Source organism: Orbicella franksi, chromosome 11, assembly GCF_964199315.1.
Source record: "Orbicella franksi chromosome 11, jaOrbFran1.1, whole genome shotgun sequence".
NCBI classification, from domain to species: domain Eukaryota; kingdom Metazoa; phylum Cnidaria; class Anthozoa; order Scleractinia; family Merulinidae; genus Orbicella; species Orbicella franksi.
Genome location: NC_138155.1, coordinates 15,976,764 through 15,995,858, shown reverse-complemented (window position 1 = coordinate 15,995,858; position 19,095 = coordinate 15,976,764). Strand labels below are relative to the sequence as shown.

The window sequence follows — 19,095 nt, the reverse complement described above, 5'->3', positions numbered from 1 at the left end:
GGCCTTCCTTCTAAGAGACTTAAAAGAGAGTCCAAGCAATTGGGCAAGGTTTGAGTTGTTTCTTTCGTCTACGACCACACCACAGGGAACGTACCGGTTCTCGTCCGATCACCGAAGTCAAGTCCTGTTGGGCGGCGTCAGTACCTGGCTGGGTGACCACCTGGGAATACGCCGTGTTGTAGACTTTTGGACCCATTTTGGGACTGGACTCTTCAGAGAAGATTTCCATACGCCTCCACATCATTGATCCCTCTGTTTTTAAAATGTTGTCTTTTTTTTTTTGAATTATTTTTCCAGCAAGTTGACAGCATATTAGAAGATTTTCTTGTTTGATTACAGCACTGCAACACTGAGCAGCACACTGGAGGCAATCTCTTGAATGTGGCTTTGATGACTGACCATTGGAGAATCGCCCTTTTGTGATTTGAAGTCTTAGCTGGCTTTGGAATCTCTGGGTTAAGTAGCCGACACGTAATTGGAAATTCATCACAACAGCAATTAAAGGCCTTCCTTCTAAGAGACTTAAAAGAGAGTCCAAGCAATTGGGCAAGGTTTGAGTTGTTTCTTTCGTCTACGACCACACCACAGGGAACGTACCGGTTCTCGTCCGATCACCGAAGTCAAGTCCTGTTGGGCGGCGTCAGTACCTGGCTGGGTGACCACCTGGGAATACGCCGTGTTGTAGACTTTTGGACCCATTTTGGGACTGGACTCTTCAGAGAAGATTTCCATACGCCTCCACATCATTGATCCCTCTGTTTTCAAAATGTTGTCTTTTTTTTTTTGAATTATTTTTCCAGCAAGTTGACAGCATATTAGAAGATTTTCTTGTTTGATTACAGCACTGCAACACTGAGCAGCACACTGGAGGCAATCTCTTGAATGTGGCTTTGATGACTGACCATTGGAGAATCGCCCTTTTGTGATTTGAAGTCTTAGCTGGCTTTGGAATCTCTGGGTTAAGTAGCCGAGACGTAATTGGAAATTCATGACAACAGCAATTAAAGGCCTTCCTTCTAAGAGACTTAAAAGAGAGTCCAAGCAATTGGGCAAGGTTTGAGTTGTTTCTTTCGTCTACGACCACACCACAGGGAACGTACCGGTTCTCGTCCGATCACCGAAGTCAAGTCCTGTTGGGCGGCGTCAGTACCTGGCTGGGTGACCACCTGGGAATACGCCGTGTTGTAGACTTTTGGACCCATTTTGGGACTGGACTCTTCAGAGAAGATTTCCATACGCCTCCACATCATTGATCCCTCTGTTTTCAAAATGTTGTCTTTTTTTTTTTTGAATTATTTTTCCAGCAAGTTGACAGCATATTAGAAGATTTTCTTGTTTGATTACAGCACTGCAACACTGAGCAGCACACTGGAGGCAATCTCTTGAATGTGGCTTTGATGACTGACCATTGGAGAATCGCCCTTTTGTGATTTGAAGTCTTAGCTGGCTTTGGAATCTCTGGGTTAAGTAGCCGAGACGTAATTGGAAATTCATGACAACAGCAATTAAAGGCCTTCCTTCTAAGAGACTTAAAAGAGAGTCCAAGCAATTGGGCAAGGTTTGAGTTGTTTCTTTCGTCTACGACCACACCACAGGGAACGTACCGGTTCTCGTCCGATCACCGAAGTCAAGTCCTGTTGGGCGGCGTCAGTACCTGGCTGGGTGACCACCTGGGAATACGCCGTGTTGTAGACTTTTGGACCCATTTTGGGACTGGACTCTTCAGAGAAGATTTCCATACGCCTCCACATCATTGATCCCTCTGTTTTCAAAATGTTGTCTTTTTTTTTTTGAATTATTTTTCCAGCAAGTTGACAGCATATTAGAAGATTTTCTTGTTTGATTACAGCACTGCAACACTGAGCAGCACACTGGAGGCAATCTCTTGAATGTGGCTTTGATGACTGACCATTGGAGAATCGCCCTTTTGTGATTTGAAGTCTTAGCTGGCTTTGGAATCTCTGGGTTAAGTAGCCGAGACGTAATTGGAAATTCATGACAACAGCAATTAAAGGCCTTCCTTCTAAGAGACTTAAAAGAGAGTCCAAGCAATTGGGCAAGGTTTGAGTTGTTTCTTTCGTCTACGACCACACCACAGGGAACGTACCGGTTCTCGTCCGATCACCGAAGTCAAGTCCTGTTGGGCGGCGTCAGTACCTGGCTGGGTGACCACCTGGGAATACGCCGTGTTGTAGACTTTTGGACCCATTTTGGGACTGGACTCTTCAGAGAAGATTTCCATACGCCTCCACATCATTGATCCCTCTGTTTTCAAAATGTTGTCTTTTTTTTTTTTGAATTATTTTTCCAGCAAGTTGACAGCATATTAGAAGATTTTCTTGTTTGATTACAGCACTGCAACACTGAGCAGCACACTGGAGGCAATCTCTTGAATGTGGCTTTGATGACTGACCATTGGAGAATCGCCCTTTTGTGATTTGAAGTCTTAGCTGGCTTTGGAATCTCTGGGTTAAGTAGCCGAGACGTAATTGGAAATTCATCACAACAGCAATTAAAGGCCTTCCTTCTAAGAGACTTAAAAGAGAGTCCAAGCAATTGGGCAAGGTTTGAGTTGTTTCTTTCGTCTACGACCACACCACAGGGAACGTACCGGTTCTCGTCCGATCACCGAAGTCAAGTCCTGTTGGGCGGCGTCAGTACCTGGCTGGGTGACCACCTGGGAATACGCCGTGTTGTAGACTTTTGGACCCATTTTGGGACTGGACTCTTCAGAGAAGATTTCCATACGCCTCCACATCATTGATCCCTCTGTTTTCAAAATGTTGTCTTTTTTTTTTTTGAATTATTTTTCCAGCAAGTTGACAGCATATTAGAAGATTTTCTTGTTTGATTACAGCACTGCAACACTGAGCAGCACACTGGAGGCAATCTCTTGAATGTGGCTTTGATGACTGACCATTGGAGAATCGCCCTTTTGTGATTTGAAGTCTTAGCTGGCTTTGGAATCTCTGGGTTAAGTAGCCGAGACGTAATTGGAAATTCATCACAACAGCAATTAAAGGCCTTCCTTCTAAGAGACTTAAAAGAGAGTCCAAGCAATTGGGCAAGGTTTGAGTTGTTTCTTTCGTCTACGACCACACCACAGGGAACGTACCGGTTCTCGTCCGATCACCGAAGTCAAGTCCTGTTGGGCGGCGTCAGTACCTGGCTGGGTGACCACCTGGGAATACGCCGTGTTGTAGACTTTTGGACCCATTTTGGGACTGGACTCTTCAGAGAAGATTTCCATACGCCTCCACATCATTGATCCCTCTGTTTTCAAAATGTTGTCTTTTTTTTTTTGAATTATTTTTCCAGCAAGTTGACAGCATATTAGAAGATTTTCTTGTTTGATTACAGCACTGCAACACTGAGCAGCACACTGGAGGCAATCTCTTGAATGTGGCTTTGATGACTGACCATTGGAGAATCGCCCTTTTGTGATTTGAAGTCTTAGCTGGCTTTGGAATCTCTGGGTTAAGTAGCCAAGACGTAATTGGAAATTCATGACAACAGCAATTAAAGGCCTTCCTTCTAAGAGACTTAAAAGAGAGTCCAAGCAATTGGGCAAGGTTTGAGTTGTTTCTTTCGTCTACGACCACACCACAGGGAACGTACCGGTTCTCGTCCGATCACCGAAGTCAAGTCCTGTTGGGCGGCGTCAGTACCTGGCTGGGTGACCACCTGGGAATACGCCGTGTTGTAGACTTTTGGACCCATTTTGGGACTGGACTCTTCAGAGAAGATTTCCATACGCCTCCACATCATTGATCCCTCTGTTTTCAAAATGTTGTCTTTTTTTTTTTTGAATTATTTTTCCAGCAAGTTGACAGCATATTAGAAGATTTTCTTGTTTGATTACAGCACTGCAACACTGAGCAGCACACTGGAGGCAATCTCTTGAATGTGGCTTTGATGACTGACCATTGGAGAATCGCCCTTTTGTGATTTGAAGTCTTAGCTGGCTTTGGAATCTCTGGGTTAAGTAGCCGAGACGTAATTGGAAATTCATCACAACAGCAATTAAAGGCCTTCCTTCTAAGAGACTTAAAAGAGAGTCCAAGCAATTGGGCAAGGTTTGAGTTGTTTCTTTCGTCTACGACCACACCACAGGGAACGTACCGGTTCTCGTCCGATCACCGAAGTCAAGTCCTGTTGGGCGGCGTCAGTACCTGGCTGGGTGACCACCTGGGAATACGCCGTGTTGTAGACTTTTGGACCCATTTTGGGACTGGACTCTTCAGAGAAGATTTCCATACGCCTCCACATCATTGATCCCTCTGTTTTCAAAATGTTGTCTTTTTTTTTTTGAATTATTTTTCCAGCAAGTTGACAGCATATTAGAAGATTTTCTTGTTTGATTACAGCACTGCAACACTGAGCAGCACACTGGAGGCAATCTCTTGAATGTGGCTTTGATGACTGACCATTGGAGAATCGCCCTTTTGTGATTTGAAGTCTTAGCTGGCTTTGGAATCTCTGGGTTAAGTAGCCGAGACGTAATTGGAAATTCATCACAACAGCAATTAAAGGCCTTCCTTCTAAGAGACTTAAAAGAGAGTCCAAGCAATTGGGCAAGGTTTGAGTTGTTTCTTTCGTCTACGACCACACCACAGGGAACGTACCGGTTCTCGTCCGATCACCGAAGTCAAGTCCTGTTGGGCGGCGTCAGTACCTGGCTGGGTGACCACCTGGGAATACGCCGTGTTGTAGACTTTTGGACCCATTTTGGGACTGGACTCTTCAGAGAAGATTTCCATACGCCTCCACATCATTGATCCCTCTGTTTTCAAAATGTTGTCTTTTTTTTTTTTGAATTATTTTTCCAGCAAGTTGACAGCATATTAGAAGATTTTCTTGTTTGATTACAGCACTGCAACACTGAGCAGCACACTGGAGGCAATCTCTTGAATGTGGCTTTGATGACTGACCATTGGAGAATCGCCCTTTTGTGATTTGAAGTCTTAGCTGGCTTTGGAATCTCTGGGTTAAGTAGCCGAGACGTAATTGGAAATTCATCACAACAGCAATTAAAGGCCTTCCTTCTAAGAGACTTAAAAGAGAGTCCAAGCAATTGGGCAAGGTTTGAGTTGTTTCTTTCGTCTACGACCACACCACAGGGAACGTACCGGTTCTCGTCCGATCACCGAAGTCAAGTCCTGTTGGGCGGCGTCAGTACCTGGCTGGGTGACCACCTGGGAATACGCCGTGTTGTAGACTTTTGGACCCATTTTGGGACTGGACTCTTCAGAGAAGATTTCCATACGCCTCCACATCATTGATCCCTCTGTTTTCAAAATGTTGTCTTTTTTTTTTTGAATTATTTTTCCAGCAAGTTGACAGCATATTAGAAGATTTTCTTGTTTGATTACAGCACTGCAACACTGAGCAGCACACTGGAGGCAATCTCTTGAATGTGGCTTTGATGACTGACCATTGGAGAATCGCCCTTTTGTGATTTGAAGTCTTAGCTGGCTTTGGAATCTCTGGGTTAAGTAGCCGAGACGTAATTGGAAATTCATCACAACAGCAATTAAAGGCCTTCCTTCTAAGAGACTTAAAAGAGAGTCCAAGCAATTGGGCAAGGTTTGAGTTGTTTCTTTCGTCTACGACCACACCACAGGGAACGTACCGGTTCTCGTCCGATCACCGAAGTCAAGTCCTGTTGGGCGGCGTCAGTACCTGGCTGGGTGACCACCTGGGAATACGCCGTGTTGTAGACTTTTGGACCCATTTTGGGACTGGACTCTTCAGAGAAGATTTCCATACGCCTCCACATCATTGATCCCTCTGTTTTCAAAATGTTGTCTTTTTTTTTTTGAATTATTTTTCCAGCAAGTTGACAGCATATTAGAAGATTTTCTTGTTTGATTACAGCACTGCAACACTGAGCAGCACACTGGAGGCAATCTCTTGAATGTGGCTTTGATGACTGACCATTGGAGAATCGCCCTTTTGTGATTTGAAGTCTTAGCTGGCTTTGGAATCTCTGGGTTAAGTAGCCGAGACGTAATTGGAAATTCATGACAACAGCAATTAAAGGCCTTCCTTCTAAGAGACTTAAAAGAGAGTCCAAGCAATTGGGCAAGGTTTGAGTTGTTTCTTTCGTCTACGACCACACCACAGGGAACGTACCGGTTCTCGTCCGATCACCGAAGTCAAGTCCTGTTGGGCGGCGTCAGTACCTGGCTGGGTGACCACCTGGGAATACGCCGTGTTGTAGACTTTTGGACCCATTTTGGGACTGGACTCTTCAGAGAAGATTTCCATACGCCTCCACATCATTGATCCCTCTGTTTTCAAAATGTTGTCTTTTTTTTTTTTGAATTATTTTTCCAGCAAGTTGACAGCATATTAGAAGATTTTCTTGTTTGATTACAGCACTGCAACACTGAGCAGCACACTGGAGGCAATCTCTTGAATGTGGCTTTGATGACTGACCATTGGAGAATCGCCCTTTTGTGATTTGAAGTCTTAGCTGGCTTTGGAATCTCTGGGTTAAGTAGCCGAGACGTAATTGGAAATTCATCACAACAGCAATTAAAGGCCTTCCTTCTAAGAGACTTAAAAGAGAGTCCAAGCAATTGGGCAAGGTTTGAGTTGTTTCTTTCGTCTACGACCACACCACAGGGAACGTACCGGTTCTCGTCCGATCACCGAAGTCAAGTCCTGTTGGGCGGCGTCAGTACCTGGCTGGGTGACCACCTGGGAATACGCCGTGTTGTAGACTTTTGGACCCATTTTGGGACTGGACTCTTCAGAGAAGATTTCCATACGCCTCCACATCATTGATCCCTCTGTTTTCAAAATGTTGTCTTTTTTTTTTTGAATTATTTTTCCAGCAAGTTGACAGCATATTAGAAGATTTTCTTGTTTGATTACAGCACTGCAACACTGAGCAGCACACTGGAGGCAATCTCTTGAATGTGGCTTTGATGACTGACCATTGGAGAATCGCCCTTTTGTGATTTGAAGTCTTAGCTGGCTTTGGAATCTCTGGGTTAAGTAGCCGAGACGTAATTGGAAATTCATGACAACAGCAATTAAAGGCCTTCCTTCTAAGAGACTTAAAAGAGAGTCCAAGCAATTGGGCAAGGTTTGAGTTGTTTCTTTCGTCTACGACCACACCACAGGGAACGTACCGGTTCTCGTCCGATCACCGAAGTCAAGTCCTGTTGGGCGGCGTCAGTACCTGGCTGGGTGACCACCTGGGAATACGCCGTGTTGTAGACTTTTGGACCCATTTTGGGACTGGACTCTTCAGAGAAGATTTCCATACGCCTCCACATCATTGATCCCTCTGTTTTCAAAATGTTGTCTTTTTTTTTTTGAATTATTTTTCCAGCAAGTTGACAGCATATTAGAAGATTTTCTTGTTTGATTACAGCACTGCAACACTGAGCAGCACACTGGAGGCAATCTCTTGAATGTGGCTTTGATGACTGACCATTGGAGAATCGCCCTTTTGTGATTTGAAGTCTTAGCTGGCTTTGGAATCTCTGGGTTAAGTAGCCGAGACGTAATTGGAAATTCATGACAACAGCAATTAAAGGCCTTCCTTCTAAGAGACTTAAAAGAGAGTCCAAGCAATTGGGCAAGGTTTGAGTTGTTTCTTTCGTCTACGACCACACCACAGGGAACGTACCGGTTCTCGTCCGATCACCGAAGTCAAGTCCTGTTGGGCGGCGTCAGTACCTGGCTGGGTGACCACCTGGGAATACGCCGTGTTGTAGACTTTTGGACCCATTTTGGGACTGGACTCTTCAGAGAAGATTTCCATACGCCTCCACATCATTGATCCCTCTGTTTTCAAAATGTTGTCTTTTTTTTTTTTGAATTATTTTTCCAGCAAGTTGACAGCATATTAGAAGATTTTCTTGTTTGATTACAGCACTGCAACACTGAGCAGCACACTGGAGGCAATCTCTTGAATGTGGCTTTGATGACTGACCATTGGAGAATCGCCCTTTTGTGATTTGAAGTCTTAGCTGGCTTTGGAATCTCTGGGTTAAGTAGCCGAGACGTAATTGGAAATTCATCACAACAGCAATTAAAGGCCTTCCTTCTAAGAGACTTAAAAGAGAGTCCAAGCAATTGGGCAAGGTTTGAGTTGTTTCTTTCGTCTACGACCACACCACAGGGAACGTACCGGTTCTCGTCCGATCACCGAAGTCAAGTCCTGTTGGGCGGCGTCAGTACCTGGCTGGGTGACCACCTGGGAATACGCCGTGTTGTAGACTTTTGGACCCATTTTGGGACTGGACTCTTCAGAGAAGATTTCCATACGCCTCCACATCATTGATCCCTCTGTTTTCAAAATGTTGTCTTTTTTTTTTTGAATTATTTTTCCAGCAAGTTGACAGCATATTAGAAGATTTTCTTGTTTGATTACAGCACTGCAACACTGAGCAGCACACTGGAGGCAATCTCTTGAATGTGGCTTTGATGACTGACCATTGGAGAATCGCCCTTTTGTGATTTGAAGTCTTAGCTGGCTTTGGAATCTCTGGGTTAAGTAGCCGAGACGTAATTGGAAATTCATGACAACAGCAATTAAAGGCCTTCCTTCTAAGAGACTTAAAAGAGAGTCCAAGCAATTGGGCAAGGTTTGAGTTGTTTCTTTCGTCTACGACCACACCACAGGGAACGTACCGGTTCTCGTCCGATCACCGAAGTCAAGTCCTGTTGGGCGGCGTCAGTACCTGGCTGGGTGACCACCTGGGAATACGCCGTGTTGTAGACTTTTGGACCCATTTTGGGACTGGACTCTTCAGAGAAGATTTCCATACGCCTCCACATCATTGATCCCTCTGTTTTCAAAATGTTGTCTTTTTTTTTTTGAATTATTTTTCCAGCAAGTTGACAGCATATTAGAAGATTTTCTTGTTTGATTACAGCACTGCAACACTGAGCAGCACACTGGAGGCAATCTCTTGAATGTGGCTTTGATGACTGACCATTGGAGAATCGCCCTTTTGTGATTTGAAGTCTTAGCTGGCTTTGGAATCTCTGGGTTAAGTAGCCGAGACGTAATTGGAAATTCATCACAACAGCAATTAAAGGCCTTCCTTCTAAGAGACTTAAAAGAGAGTCCAAGCAATTGGGCAAGGTTTGAGTTGTTTCTTTCGTCTACGACCACACCACAGGGAACGTACCGGTTCTCGTCCGATCACCGAAGTCAAGTCCTGTTGGGCGGCGTCAGTACCTGGCTGGGTGACCACCTGGGAATACGCCGTGTTGTAGACTTTTGGACCCATTTTGGGACTGGACTCTTCAGAGAAGATTTCCATACGCCTCCACATCATTGATCCCTCTGTTTTCAAAATGTTGTCTTTTTTTTTTTTGAATTATTTTTCCAGCAAGTTGACAGCATATTAGAAGATTTTCTTGTTTGATTACAGCACTGCAACACTGAGCAGCACACTGGAGGCAATCTCTTGAATGTGGCTTTGATGACTGACCATTGGAGAATCGCCCTTTTGTGATTTGAAGTCTTAGCTGGCTTTGGAATCTCTGGGTTAAGTAGCCGAGACGTAATTGGAAATTCATCACAACAGCAATTAAAGGCCTTCCTTCTAAGAGACTTAAAAGAGAGTCCAAGCAATTGGGCAAGGTTTGAGTTGTTTCTTTCGTCTACGACCACACCACAGGGAACGTACCGGTTCTCGTCCGATCACCGAAGTCAAGTCCTGTTGGGCGGCGTCAGTACCTGGCTGGGTGACCACCTGGGAATACGCCGTGTTGTAGACTTTTGGACCCATTTTGGGACTGGACTCTTCAGAGAAGATTTCCATACGCCTCCACATCATTGATCCCTCTGTTTTCAAAATGTTGTCTTTTTTTTTTTTGAATTATTTTTCCAGCAAGTTGACAGCATATTAGAAGATTTTCTTGTTTGATTACAGCACTGCAACACTGAGCAGCACACTGGAGGCAATCTCTTGAATGTGGCTTTGATGACTGACCATTGGAGAATCGCCCTTTTGTGATTTGAAGTCTTAGCTGGCTTTGGAATCTCTGGGTTAAGTAGCCGAGACGTAATTGGAAATTCATCACAACAGCAATTAAAGGCCTTCCTTCTAAGAGACTTAAAAGAGAGTCCAAGCAATTGGGCAAGGTTTGAGTTGTTTCTTTCGTCTACGACCACACCACAGGGAACGTACCGGTTCTCGTCCGATCACCGAAGTCAAGTCCTGTTGGGCGGCGTCAGTACCTGGCTGGGTGACCACCTGGGAATACGCCGTGTTGTAGACTTTTGGACCCATTTTGGGACTGGACTCTTCAGAGAAGATTTCCATACGCCTCCACATCATTGATCCCTCTGTTTTCAAAATGTTGTCTTTTTTTTTTTTGAATTATTTTTCCAGCAAGTTGACAGCATATTAGAAGATTTTCTTGTTTGATTACAGCACTGCAACACTGAGCAGCACACTGGAGGCAATCTCTTGAATGTGGCTTTGATGACTGACCATTGGAGAATCGCCCTTTTGTGATTTGAAGTCTTAGCTGGCTTTGGAATCTCTGGGTTAAGTAGCCGAGACGTAATTGGAAATTCATGACAACAGCAATTAAAGGCCTTCCTTCTAAGAGACTTAAAAGAGAGTCCAAGCAATTGGGCAAGGTTTGAGTTGTTTCTTTCGTCTACGACCACACCACAGGGAACGTACCGGTTCTCGTCCGATCACCGAAGTCAAGTCCTGTTGGGCGGCGTCAGTACCTGGCTGGGTGACCACCTGGGAATACGCCGTGTTGTAGACTTTTGGACCCATTTTGGGACTGGACTCTTCAGAGAAGATTTCCATACGCCTCCACATCATTGATCCCTCTGTTTTCAAAATGTTGTCTTTTTTTTTTTGAATTATTTTTCCAGCAAGTTGACAGCATATTAGAAGATTTTCTTGTTTGATTACAGCACTGCAACACTGAGCAGCACACTGGAGGCAATCTCTTGAATGTGGCTTTGATGACTGACCATTGGAGAATCGCCCTTTTGTGATTTGAAGTCTTAGCTGGCTTTGGAATCTCTGGGTTAAGTAGCCGAGACGTAATTGGAAATTCATCACAACAGCAATTAAAGGCCTTCCTTCTAAGAGACTTAAAAGAGAGTCCAAGCAATTGGGCAAGGTTTGAGTTGTTTCTTTCGTCTACGACCACACCACAGGGAACGTACCGGTTCTCGTCCGATCACCGAAGTCAAGTCCTGTTGGGCGGCGTCAGTACCTGGCTGGGTGACCACCTGGGAATACGCCGTGTTGTAGACTTTTGGACCCATTTTGGGACTGGACTCTTCAGAGAAGATTTCCATACGCCTCCACATCATTGATCCCTCTGTTTTCAAAATGTTGTCTTTTTTTTTTTGAATTATTTTTCCAGCAAGTTGACAGCATATTAGAAGATTTTCTTGTTTGATTACAGCACTGCAACACTGAGCAGCACACTGGAGGCAATCTCTTGAATGTGGCTTTGATGACTGACCATTGGAGAATCGCCCTTTTGTGATTTGAAGTCTTAGCTGGCTTTGGAATCTCTGGGTTAAGTAGCCGAGACGTAATTGGAAATTCATCACAACAGCAATTAAAGGCCTTCCTTCTAAGAGACTTAAAAGAGAGTCCAAGCAATTGGGCAAGGTTTGAGTTGTTTCTTTCGTCTACGACCACACCACAGGGAACGTACCGGTTCTCGTCCGATCACCGAAGTCAAGTCCTGTTGGGCGGCGTCAGTACCTGGCTGGGTGACCACCTGGGAATACGCCGTGTTGTAGACTTTTGGACCCATTTTGGGACTGGACTCTTCAGAGAAGATTTCCATACGCCTCCACATCATTGATCCCTCTGTTTTCAAAATGTTGTCTTTTTTTTTTTTGAATTATTTTTCCAGCAAGTTGACAGCATATTAGAAGATTTTCTTGTTTGATTACAGCACTGCAACACTGAGCAGCACACTGGAGGCAATCTCTTGAATGTGGCTTTGATGACTGACCATTGGAGAATCGCCCTTTTGTGATTTGAAGTCTTAGCTGGCTTTGGAATCTCTGGGTTAAGTAGCCGAGACGTAATTGGAAATTCATCACAACAGCAATTAAAGGCCTTCCTTCTAAGAGACTTAAAAGAGAGTCCAAGCAATTGGGCAAGGTTTGAGTTGTTTCTTTCGTCTACGACCACACCACAGGGAACGTACCGGTTCTCGTCCGATCACCGAAGTCAAGTCCTGTTGGGCGGCGTCAGTACCTGGCTGGGTGACCACCTGGGAATACGCCGTGTTGTAGACTTTTGGACCCATTTTGGGACTGGACTCTTCAGAGAAGATTTCCATACGCCTCCACATCATTGATCCCTCTGTTTTCAAAATGTTGTCTTTTTTTTTTTGAATTATTTTTCCAGCAAGTTGACAGCATATTAGAAGATTTTCTTGTTTGATTACAGCACTGCAACACTGAGCAGCACACTGGAGGCAATCTCTTGAATGTGGCTTTGATGACTGACCATTGGAGAATCGCCCTTTTGTGATTTGAAGTCTTAGCTGGCTTTGGAATCTCTGGGTTAAGTAGCCGAGACGTAATTGGAAATTCATCACAACAGCAATTAAAGGCCTTCCTTCTAAGAGACTTAAAAGAGAGTCCAAGCAATTGGGCAAGGTTTGAGTTGTTTCTTTCGTCTACGACCACACCACAGGGAACGTACCGGTTCTCGTCCGATCACCGAAGTCAAGTCCTGTTGGGCGGCGTCAGTACCTGGCTGGGTGACCACCTGGGAATACGCCGTGTTGTAGACTTTTGGACCCATTTTGGGACTGGACTCTTCAGAGAAGATTTCCATACGCCTCCACATCATTGATCCCTCTGTTTTCAAAATGTTGTCTTTTTTTTTTTTGAATTATTTTTCCAGCAAGTTGACAGCATATTAGAAGATTTTCTTGTTTGATTACAGCACTGCAACACTGAGCAGCACACTGGAGGCAATCTCTTGAATGTGGCTTTGATGACTGACCATTGGAGAATCGCCCTTTTGTGATTTGAAGTCTTAGCTGGCTTTGGAATCTCTGGGTTAAGTAGCCGAGACGTAATTGGAAATTCATCACAACAGCAATTAAAGGCCTTCCTTCTAAGAGACTTAAAAGAGAGTCCAAGCAATTGGGCAAGGTTTGAGTTGTTTCTTTCGTCTACGACCACACCACAGGGAACGTACCGGTTCTCGTCCGATCACCGAAGTCAAGTCCTGTTGGGCGGCGTCAGTACCTGGCTGGGTGACCACCTGGGAATACGCCGTGTTGTAGACTTTTGGACCCATTTTGGGACTGGACTCTTCAGAGAAGATTTCCATACGCCTCCACATCATTGATCCCTCTGTTTTCAAAATGTTGTCTTTTTTTTTTTGAATTATTTTTCCAGCAAGTTGACAGCATATTAGAAGATTTTCTTGTTTGATTACAGCACTGCAACACTGAGCAGCACACTGGAGGCAATCTCTTGAATGTGGCTTTGATGACTGACCATTGGAGAATCGCCCTTTTGTGATTTGAAGTCTTAGCTGGCTTTGGAATCTCTGGGTTAAGTAGCCGAGACGTAATTGGAAATTCATGACAACAGCAATTAAAGGCCTTCCTTCTAAGAGACTTAAAAGAGAGTCCAAGCAATTGGGCAAGGTTTGAGTTGTTTCTTTCGTCTACGACCACACCACAGGGAACGTACCGGTTCTCGTCCGATCACCGAAGTCAAGTCCTGTTGGGCGGCGTCAGTACCTGGCTGGGTGACCACCTGGGAATACGCCGTGTTGTAGACTTTTGGACCCATTTTGGGACTGGACTCTTCAGAGAAGATTTCCATACGCCTCCACATCATTGATCCCTCTGTTTTCAAAATGTTGTCTTTTTTTTTTTTGAATTATTTTTCCAGCAAGTTGACAGCATATTAGAAGATTTTCTTGTTTGATTACAGCACTGCAACACTGAGCAGCACACTGGAGGCAATCTCTTGAATGTGGCTTTGATGACTGACCATTGGAGAATCGCCCTTTTGTGATTTGAAGTCTTAGCTGGCTTTGGAATCTCTGGGTTAAGTAGCCGAGACGTAATTGGAAATTCATGACAACAGCAATTAAAGGCCTTCCTTCTAAGAGACTTAAAAGAGAGTCCAAGCAATTGGGCAAGGTTTGAGTTGTTTCTTTCGTCTACGACCACACCACAGGGAACGTACCGGTTCTCGTCCGATCACCGAAGTCAAGTCCTGTTGGGCGGCGTCAGTACCTGGCTGGGTGACCACCTGGGAATACGCCGTGTTGTAGACTTTTGGACCCATTTTGGGACTGGACTCTTCAGAGAAGATTTCCATACGCCTCCACATCATTGATCCCTCTGTTTTCAAAATGTTGTCTTTTTTTTTTTGAATTATTTTTCCAGCAAGTTGACAGCATATTAGAAGATTTTCTTGTTTGATTACAGCACTGCAACACTGAGCAGCACACTGGAGGCAATCTCTTGAATGTGGCTTTGATGACTGACCATTGGAGAATCGCCCTTTTGTGATTTGAAGTCTTAGCTGGCTTTGGAATCTCTGGGTTAAGTAGCCGAGACGTAATTGGAAATTCATCACAACAGCAATTAAAGGCCTTCCTTCTAAGAGACTTAAAAGAGAGTCCAAGCAATTGGGCAAGGTTTGAGTTGTTTCTTTCGTCTACGACCACACCACAGGGAACGTACCGGTTCTCGTCCGATCACCGAAGTCAAGTCCTGTTGGGCGGCGTCAGTACCTGGCTGGGTGACCACCTGGGAATACGCCGTGTTGTAGACTTTTGGACCCATTTTGGGACTGGACTCTTCAGAGAAGATTTCCATACGCCTCCACATCATTGATCCCTCTGTTTTCAAAATGTTGTCTTTTTTTTTTGGAATTATTTTTCCAGCAAGTTGACAGCATATTAGAAGATTTTCTTGTTTGATTACAGCACTGCAACACTGAGCAGCACACTGGAGGCAATCTCTTGAATGTGGCTTTGATGACTGACCATTGGAGAATCGCCCTTTTGTGATTTGAAGTCTTAGCTGGCTTTGGAATCTCTGGGTTAAGTAGCCGAGACGTAATTGGAAATTCATCACAACAGCAATTAAAGGCCTTCCTTCTAAGAGACTTAAAAGAGAGTCCAAGCAATTGGGCAAGGTTTGAGTTGTTTCTTTCGTCTACGACCACACCACAGGGAACGTACCGGTTCTCGTCCGATCACCGAAGTCAAGTCCTGTTGGGCGGCGTCAGTACCTGGCTGGGTGACCACCTGGGAATACGCCGTGTTGTAGACTTTTGGACCCATTTTGGGACTGGACTCTTCAGAAAAGATTTCCATACGCCTCCACATCATTGATCCCTCTGTTTTCAAAATGTTGTCTTTTTTTTTTTGAATTATTTTTCCAGCAAGTTGACAGCATATTAGAAGATTTTCTTGTTTGATTACAGCACTGCAACACTGAGCAGCACACTGGAGGCAATCTCTTGAATGTGGCTTTGATGACTGACCATTGGAGAATCGCCCTTTTGTGATTTGAAGTCTTAGCTGGCTTTGGAATCTCTGGGTTAAGTAGCCGAGACGTAATTGGAAATTCATCACAACAGCAATTAAAGGCCTTCCTTCTAAGAGACTTAAAAGAGAGTCCAAGCAATTGGGCAAGGTTTGAGTTGTTTCTTTCGTCTACGACCACACCACAGGGAACGTACCGGTTCTCGTCCGATCACCGAAGTCAAGTCCTGTTGGGCGGCGTCAGTACCTGGCTGGGTGACCACCTGGGAATACGCCGTGTTGTAGACTTTTGGACCCATTTTGGGACTGGACTCTTCAGAGAAGATTTCCATACGCCTCCACATCATTGATCCCTCTGTTTTCAAAATGTTGTGTTTTTTTTTTTGAATTATTTTTCCAGCAAGTTGACAGCATATTAGAAGATTTTCTTGTTTGATTACAGCACTGCAACACTGAGCAGCACACTGGAGGCAATCTCTTGAATGTGGCTTTGATGACTGACCATTGGAGAATCGCCCTTTTGTGATTTGAAGTCTTAGCTGGCTTTGGAATCTCTGGGTTAAGTAGCCGAGACGTAATTGGAAATTCATCACAACAGCAATTAAAGGCCTTCCTTCTAAGAGACTTAAAAGAGAGTCCAAGCAATTGGGCAAGGTTTGAGTTGTTCCTTTCGTCTACGACCACACCACAGGGAACGTACCGGTTCTCGTCCGATCACCGAAGTCAAGTCCTGTTGGGCGGCGTCAGTACCTGGCTGGGTGACCACCTGGGAATACGCCGTGTTGTAGACTTTTGGACCCATTTTGGGACTGGACTCTTCAGAGAAGATTTCCATACGCCTCCACATCATTGATCCCTCTGTTTTCAAAATGTTGTCTTTTTTTTTTTTGAATTATTTTTCCAGCAAGTTGACAGCATATTAGAAGATTTTCTTGTTTGATTACAGCACTGCAACACTGAGCAGCACACTGGAGGCAATCTCTTGAATGTGGCTTTGATGACTGACCATTGGAGAATCGCCCTTTTGTGATTTGAAGTCTTAGCTGGCTTTGGAATCTCTGGGTTAAGTAGCCGAGACGTAATTGGAAATTCATCACAACAGCAATTAAAGGCCTTCCTTCTAAGAGACTTAAAAGAGAGTCCAAGCAATTGGGCATGGTTTGAGTTGTTCCTTTCGTCTACGACCACACCACAGGGAACGTACCGGTTCTCGTCCGATCACCGAAGTCAAGTCCTGTTGGGCGGCGTCAGTACCTGGCTGGGTGACCACCTGGGAATACGCCGTGTTGTAGACTTTTGGACCCATTTTGGGACTGGACTCTTCAGAGAAGATTTCCATACGCCTCCACATCATTGATCCCTCTGTTTTCAAAATGTTGTCTTTTTTTTTTTTGAATTATTTTTCCAGCAAGTTGACAGCATATTAGAAGATTTTCTTGTTTGATTACAGCACTGCAACACTGAGCAGCACACTGGAGGCAATCTCTTGAATGTGGCTTTGATGACTGACCATTGGAGAATCGCCCTTTTGTGATTTGAAGTCTTAGCTGGCTTTGGAATCTCTGGGTTAAGTAGCCGAGACGTAATTGGAAATTCATGACAACAGCAATTAAAGGCCTTCCTTCTAAGAGACTTAAAAGAGAGTCCAAGCAATTGGGCAAGGTTTGAGTTGTTTCTTTCGTCTACGACCACACCACAGGGAACGTACCGGTTCTCGTCCGATCACCGAAGTCAAGTCCTGTTGGGCGGCGTCAGTACCTGGCTGGGTGACCACCTGGGAATACGCCGTGTTGTAGACTTTTGGACCCATTTTGGGACTGGACTCTTCAGAGAAGATTTCCATACGCCTCCACATCATTGATCCCTCTGTTTTCAAAATGTTGTCTTTTTTTTTTTGAATTATTTTTCCAGCAAGTTGACAGCATATTAGAAGATTTTCTTGTTTGATTACAGCACTGCAACACTGAGCAGCACACTGGAGGCAATCTCTTGAATGTGGCTTTGATGACTGACCATTGGAGAATCGCCCTTTTGTGATTTGAAGTCTTAGCTGGCTTTGGAATCTCTGGGTTAAGTAGCCGAGACGTAATTGGAAATTCATGACAACAGCAATTAAAGGCCTTCCTTCTAAGAGACTTAAAAGAGAGTCCAAGCAATTGGGCAAGGTTTGAGTTGTTTCTTTCGTCTACGACCACACCACAGGGAACGTACCGGTTCTCGTCCGATCACCGAAGTCAAGTCCTGTTGGGCGGCGTCAGTACCTGGCTGGGTGACCACCTGGGAATACGCCGTGTTGTAGACTTTTGGACCCATTTTGGGACTGGACTCTTCAGAGAAGATTTCCATACGCCTCCACATCATTGATCCCTCTGTTTTCAAAATGTTGTCTTTTTTTTTTTGAATTATTTTTCCAGCAAGTTGACAGCATATTAGAAGATTTTCTTGTTTGATTACAGCACTGCAACACTGAGCAGCACACTGGAGGCAATCTCTTGAATGTGGCTTTGATGACTGACCATTGGAGAATCGCCCTTTTGTGATTTGAAGTCTTAGCTGGCTTTGGAATCTCTGGGTTAAGTAGCCGAGACGTAATTGGAAATTCATGACAACAGCAATTAAAGGCCTTCCTTCTAAGAGACTTAAAAGAGAGTCCAAGCAATTGGGCAAGGTTTGAGTTGTTTCTTTCGTCTACGACCACACCACAGGGAACGTACCGGTTCTCGTCCGATCACCGAAGTCAAGTCCTGTTGGGCGGCGTCAGTACCTGGCTGGGTGACCACCTGGGAATACGCCGTGTTGTAGACTTTTGGACCCATTTTGGGACTGGACTCTTCAGAGAAGATTTCCATACGCCTCCACATCATTGATCCCTCTGTTTTCAAAATGTTGTCTTTTTTTTTTTTGAATTATTTTTCCAGCAAGTTGACAGCATATTAGAAGATTTTCTTGTTTGATTACAGCACTGCAACACTGAGCAGCACACTGGAGGCAATCTCTTGAATGTGGCTTTGATGACTGACCATTGGAGAATCGCCCTTTTGTGATTTGAAGTCTTAGCTGGCTTTGGAATCTCTGGGTTAAGTAGCCGAGACGTAATTGGAAATTCATCACAACAGCAATTAAAGGCCTTCCTTCTAAGAGACTTAAAAGAGAGTCCAAGCAATTGGGCAAGGTTTGAGTTGTTTCTTTCGTCTACGACCACACCACAGGGAACGTACCGGTTCTCGTCCGATCACCGAAGTCAAGTCCTGTTGGGCGGCGTCAGTACCTGGCTGGGTGACCACCTGGGAATACGCCGTGTTGTAGACTTTTGGACCCATTTTGGGACTGGACTCTTCAGAGAAGATTTCCATACGCCTCCACATCATTGATCCCTCTGTTTTCAAAATGTTGTCTTTTTTTTTTTGAATTATTTTTCCAGCAAGTTGACAGCATATTAGAAGATTTTCTTGTTTGATTACAGCACTGCAACACTGAGCAGCACACTGGAGGCAATCTCTTGAATGTGGCTTTGATGACTGACCATTGGAGAATCGCCCTTTTGTGATTTGAAGTCTTAGCTGGCTTTGGAATCTCTGGGTTAAGTAGCCGA

At 44.5% G+C, this 19,095-nt stretch overlaps 38 non-coding genes across 38 annotated transcripts; all 38 read left to right on the top strand.

The window, feature by feature from the left end:
- The first annotated feature begins 66 nt into the window (after positions 1-66).
- LOC145461200 (5S ribosomal RNA) lies at positions 67-185 on the top strand. The gene has a single exon (XR_014040348.1). It is a non-coding gene; the product is annotated as a 5S ribosomal RNA (ribosomal RNA).
- A 384-nt stretch (positions 186-569) lies between these two features.
- LOC145461199 (5S ribosomal RNA) lies at positions 570-688 on the top strand. The gene has a single exon (XR_014040347.1). It is a non-coding gene; the product is annotated as a 5S ribosomal RNA (ribosomal RNA).
- A 384-nt stretch (positions 689-1,072) lies between these two features.
- Positions 1,073-1,191, top strand: LOC145461197 (5S ribosomal RNA). The gene has a single exon (XR_014040345.1). It is a non-coding gene; the product is annotated as a 5S ribosomal RNA (ribosomal RNA).
- Positions 1,192-1,576: 385 nt separating this feature from the next.
- LOC145461196 (5S ribosomal RNA) lies at positions 1,577-1,695 on the top strand. Its single transcript, XR_014040344.1, has one exon. It is a non-coding gene; the product is annotated as a 5S ribosomal RNA (ribosomal RNA).
- A 384-nt stretch (positions 1,696-2,079) lies between these two features.
- Positions 2,080-2,198, top strand: LOC145461195 (5S ribosomal RNA). Its single transcript, XR_014040343.1, has one exon. It is a non-coding gene; the product is annotated as a 5S ribosomal RNA (ribosomal RNA).
- A 385-nt stretch (positions 2,199-2,583) lies between these two features.
- On the top strand, positions 2,584-2,702 carry LOC145461194 (5S ribosomal RNA). The gene has a single exon (XR_014040342.1). It is a non-coding gene; the product is annotated as a 5S ribosomal RNA (ribosomal RNA).
- A 385-nt stretch (positions 2,703-3,087) lies between these two features.
- Positions 3,088-3,206, top strand: LOC145461193 (5S ribosomal RNA). Its single transcript, XR_014040341.1, has one exon. It is a non-coding gene; the product is annotated as a 5S ribosomal RNA (ribosomal RNA).
- Positions 3,207-3,590: 384 nt separating this feature from the next.
- On the top strand, positions 3,591-3,709 carry LOC145461192 (5S ribosomal RNA). The gene has a single exon (XR_014040340.1). It is a non-coding gene; the product is annotated as a 5S ribosomal RNA (ribosomal RNA).
- A 385-nt stretch (positions 3,710-4,094) lies between these two features.
- On the top strand, positions 4,095-4,213 carry LOC145461191 (5S ribosomal RNA). Its single transcript, XR_014040339.1, has one exon. It is a non-coding gene; the product is annotated as a 5S ribosomal RNA (ribosomal RNA).
- A 384-nt stretch (positions 4,214-4,597) lies between these two features.
- LOC145461190 (5S ribosomal RNA) lies at positions 4,598-4,716 on the top strand. The gene has a single exon (XR_014040338.1). It is a non-coding gene; the product is annotated as a 5S ribosomal RNA (ribosomal RNA).
- Positions 4,717-5,101: 385 nt separating this feature from the next.
- On the top strand, positions 5,102-5,220 carry LOC145461189 (5S ribosomal RNA). The gene has a single exon (XR_014040337.1). It is a non-coding gene; the product is annotated as a 5S ribosomal RNA (ribosomal RNA).
- A 384-nt stretch (positions 5,221-5,604) lies between these two features.
- On the top strand, positions 5,605-5,723 carry LOC145461188 (5S ribosomal RNA). The gene has a single exon (XR_014040336.1). It is a non-coding gene; the product is annotated as a 5S ribosomal RNA (ribosomal RNA).
- A 384-nt stretch (positions 5,724-6,107) lies between these two features.
- LOC145461186 (5S ribosomal RNA) lies at positions 6,108-6,226 on the top strand. The gene has a single exon (XR_014040334.1). It is a non-coding gene; the product is annotated as a 5S ribosomal RNA (ribosomal RNA).
- A 385-nt stretch (positions 6,227-6,611) lies between these two features.
- LOC145461185 (5S ribosomal RNA) lies at positions 6,612-6,730 on the top strand. The gene has a single exon (XR_014040333.1). It is a non-coding gene; the product is annotated as a 5S ribosomal RNA (ribosomal RNA).
- A 384-nt stretch (positions 6,731-7,114) lies between these two features.
- LOC145461184 (5S ribosomal RNA) lies at positions 7,115-7,233 on the top strand. Its single transcript, XR_014040332.1, has one exon. It is a non-coding gene; the product is annotated as a 5S ribosomal RNA (ribosomal RNA).
- A 384-nt stretch (positions 7,234-7,617) lies between these two features.
- Positions 7,618-7,736, top strand: LOC145461183 (5S ribosomal RNA). Its single transcript, XR_014040331.1, has one exon. It is a non-coding gene; the product is annotated as a 5S ribosomal RNA (ribosomal RNA).
- A 385-nt stretch (positions 7,737-8,121) lies between these two features.
- Positions 8,122-8,240, top strand: LOC145461182 (5S ribosomal RNA). The gene has a single exon (XR_014040330.1). It is a non-coding gene; the product is annotated as a 5S ribosomal RNA (ribosomal RNA).
- Positions 8,241-8,624: 384 nt separating this feature from the next.
- Positions 8,625-8,743, top strand: LOC145461181 (5S ribosomal RNA). Its single transcript, XR_014040329.1, has one exon. It is a non-coding gene; the product is annotated as a 5S ribosomal RNA (ribosomal RNA).
- Positions 8,744-9,127: 384 nt separating this feature from the next.
- LOC145461180 (5S ribosomal RNA) lies at positions 9,128-9,246 on the top strand. The gene has a single exon (XR_014040328.1). It is a non-coding gene; the product is annotated as a 5S ribosomal RNA (ribosomal RNA).
- Positions 9,247-9,631: 385 nt separating this feature from the next.
- LOC145461179 (5S ribosomal RNA) lies at positions 9,632-9,750 on the top strand. Its single transcript, XR_014040327.1, has one exon. It is a non-coding gene; the product is annotated as a 5S ribosomal RNA (ribosomal RNA).
- Positions 9,751-10,135: 385 nt separating this feature from the next.
- LOC145461177 (5S ribosomal RNA) lies at positions 10,136-10,254 on the top strand. Its single transcript, XR_014040326.1, has one exon. It is a non-coding gene; the product is annotated as a 5S ribosomal RNA (ribosomal RNA).
- A 385-nt stretch (positions 10,255-10,639) lies between these two features.
- LOC145461176 (5S ribosomal RNA) lies at positions 10,640-10,758 on the top strand. The gene has a single exon (XR_014040325.1). It is a non-coding gene; the product is annotated as a 5S ribosomal RNA (ribosomal RNA).
- Positions 10,759-11,142: 384 nt separating this feature from the next.
- Positions 11,143-11,261, top strand: LOC145461174 (5S ribosomal RNA). The gene has a single exon (XR_014040323.1). It is a non-coding gene; the product is annotated as a 5S ribosomal RNA (ribosomal RNA).
- Positions 11,262-11,645: 384 nt separating this feature from the next.
- Positions 11,646-11,764, top strand: LOC145461173 (5S ribosomal RNA). The gene has a single exon (XR_014040322.1). It is a non-coding gene; the product is annotated as a 5S ribosomal RNA (ribosomal RNA).
- A 385-nt stretch (positions 11,765-12,149) lies between these two features.
- On the top strand, positions 12,150-12,268 carry LOC145461171 (5S ribosomal RNA). The gene has a single exon (XR_014040321.1). It is a non-coding gene; the product is annotated as a 5S ribosomal RNA (ribosomal RNA).
- Positions 12,269-12,652: 384 nt separating this feature from the next.
- LOC145461170 (5S ribosomal RNA) lies at positions 12,653-12,771 on the top strand. The gene has a single exon (XR_014040320.1). It is a non-coding gene; the product is annotated as a 5S ribosomal RNA (ribosomal RNA).
- Positions 12,772-13,156: 385 nt separating this feature from the next.
- LOC145461169 (5S ribosomal RNA) lies at positions 13,157-13,275 on the top strand. The gene has a single exon (XR_014040319.1). It is a non-coding gene; the product is annotated as a 5S ribosomal RNA (ribosomal RNA).
- Positions 13,276-13,659: 384 nt separating this feature from the next.
- LOC145461168 (5S ribosomal RNA) lies at positions 13,660-13,778 on the top strand. The gene has a single exon (XR_014040318.1). It is a non-coding gene; the product is annotated as a 5S ribosomal RNA (ribosomal RNA).
- A 385-nt stretch (positions 13,779-14,163) lies between these two features.
- Positions 14,164-14,282, top strand: LOC145461167 (5S ribosomal RNA). Its single transcript, XR_014040317.1, has one exon. It is a non-coding gene; the product is annotated as a 5S ribosomal RNA (ribosomal RNA).
- Positions 14,283-14,666: 384 nt separating this feature from the next.
- LOC145461166 (5S ribosomal RNA) lies at positions 14,667-14,785 on the top strand. The gene has a single exon (XR_014040316.1). It is a non-coding gene; the product is annotated as a 5S ribosomal RNA (ribosomal RNA).
- Positions 14,786-15,169: 384 nt separating this feature from the next.
- LOC145461165 (5S ribosomal RNA) lies at positions 15,170-15,288 on the top strand. The gene has a single exon (XR_014040315.1). It is a non-coding gene; the product is annotated as a 5S ribosomal RNA (ribosomal RNA).
- Positions 15,289-15,672: 384 nt separating this feature from the next.
- Positions 15,673-15,791, top strand: LOC145461164 (5S ribosomal RNA). Its single transcript, XR_014040314.1, has one exon. It is a non-coding gene; the product is annotated as a 5S ribosomal RNA (ribosomal RNA).
- Positions 15,792-16,175: 384 nt separating this feature from the next.
- LOC145461162 (5S ribosomal RNA) lies at positions 16,176-16,294 on the top strand. The gene has a single exon (XR_014040312.1). It is a non-coding gene; the product is annotated as a 5S ribosomal RNA (ribosomal RNA).
- Positions 16,295-16,679: 385 nt separating this feature from the next.
- LOC145461161 (5S ribosomal RNA) lies at positions 16,680-16,798 on the top strand. The gene has a single exon (XR_014040311.1). It is a non-coding gene; the product is annotated as a 5S ribosomal RNA (ribosomal RNA).
- A 385-nt stretch (positions 16,799-17,183) lies between these two features.
- On the top strand, positions 17,184-17,302 carry LOC145461160 (5S ribosomal RNA). The gene has a single exon (XR_014040310.1). It is a non-coding gene; the product is annotated as a 5S ribosomal RNA (ribosomal RNA).
- A 384-nt stretch (positions 17,303-17,686) lies between these two features.
- LOC145461159 (5S ribosomal RNA) lies at positions 17,687-17,805 on the top strand. The gene has a single exon (XR_014040309.1). It is a non-coding gene; the product is annotated as a 5S ribosomal RNA (ribosomal RNA).
- Positions 17,806-18,189: 384 nt separating this feature from the next.
- LOC145461158 (5S ribosomal RNA) lies at positions 18,190-18,308 on the top strand. Its single transcript, XR_014040308.1, has one exon. It is a non-coding gene; the product is annotated as a 5S ribosomal RNA (ribosomal RNA).
- Positions 18,309-18,693: 385 nt separating this feature from the next.
- On the top strand, positions 18,694-18,812 carry LOC145461157 (5S ribosomal RNA). Its single transcript, XR_014040307.1, has one exon. It is a non-coding gene; the product is annotated as a 5S ribosomal RNA (ribosomal RNA).
- The last annotated feature ends 283 nt before the right edge of the window (positions 18,813-19,095 follow it).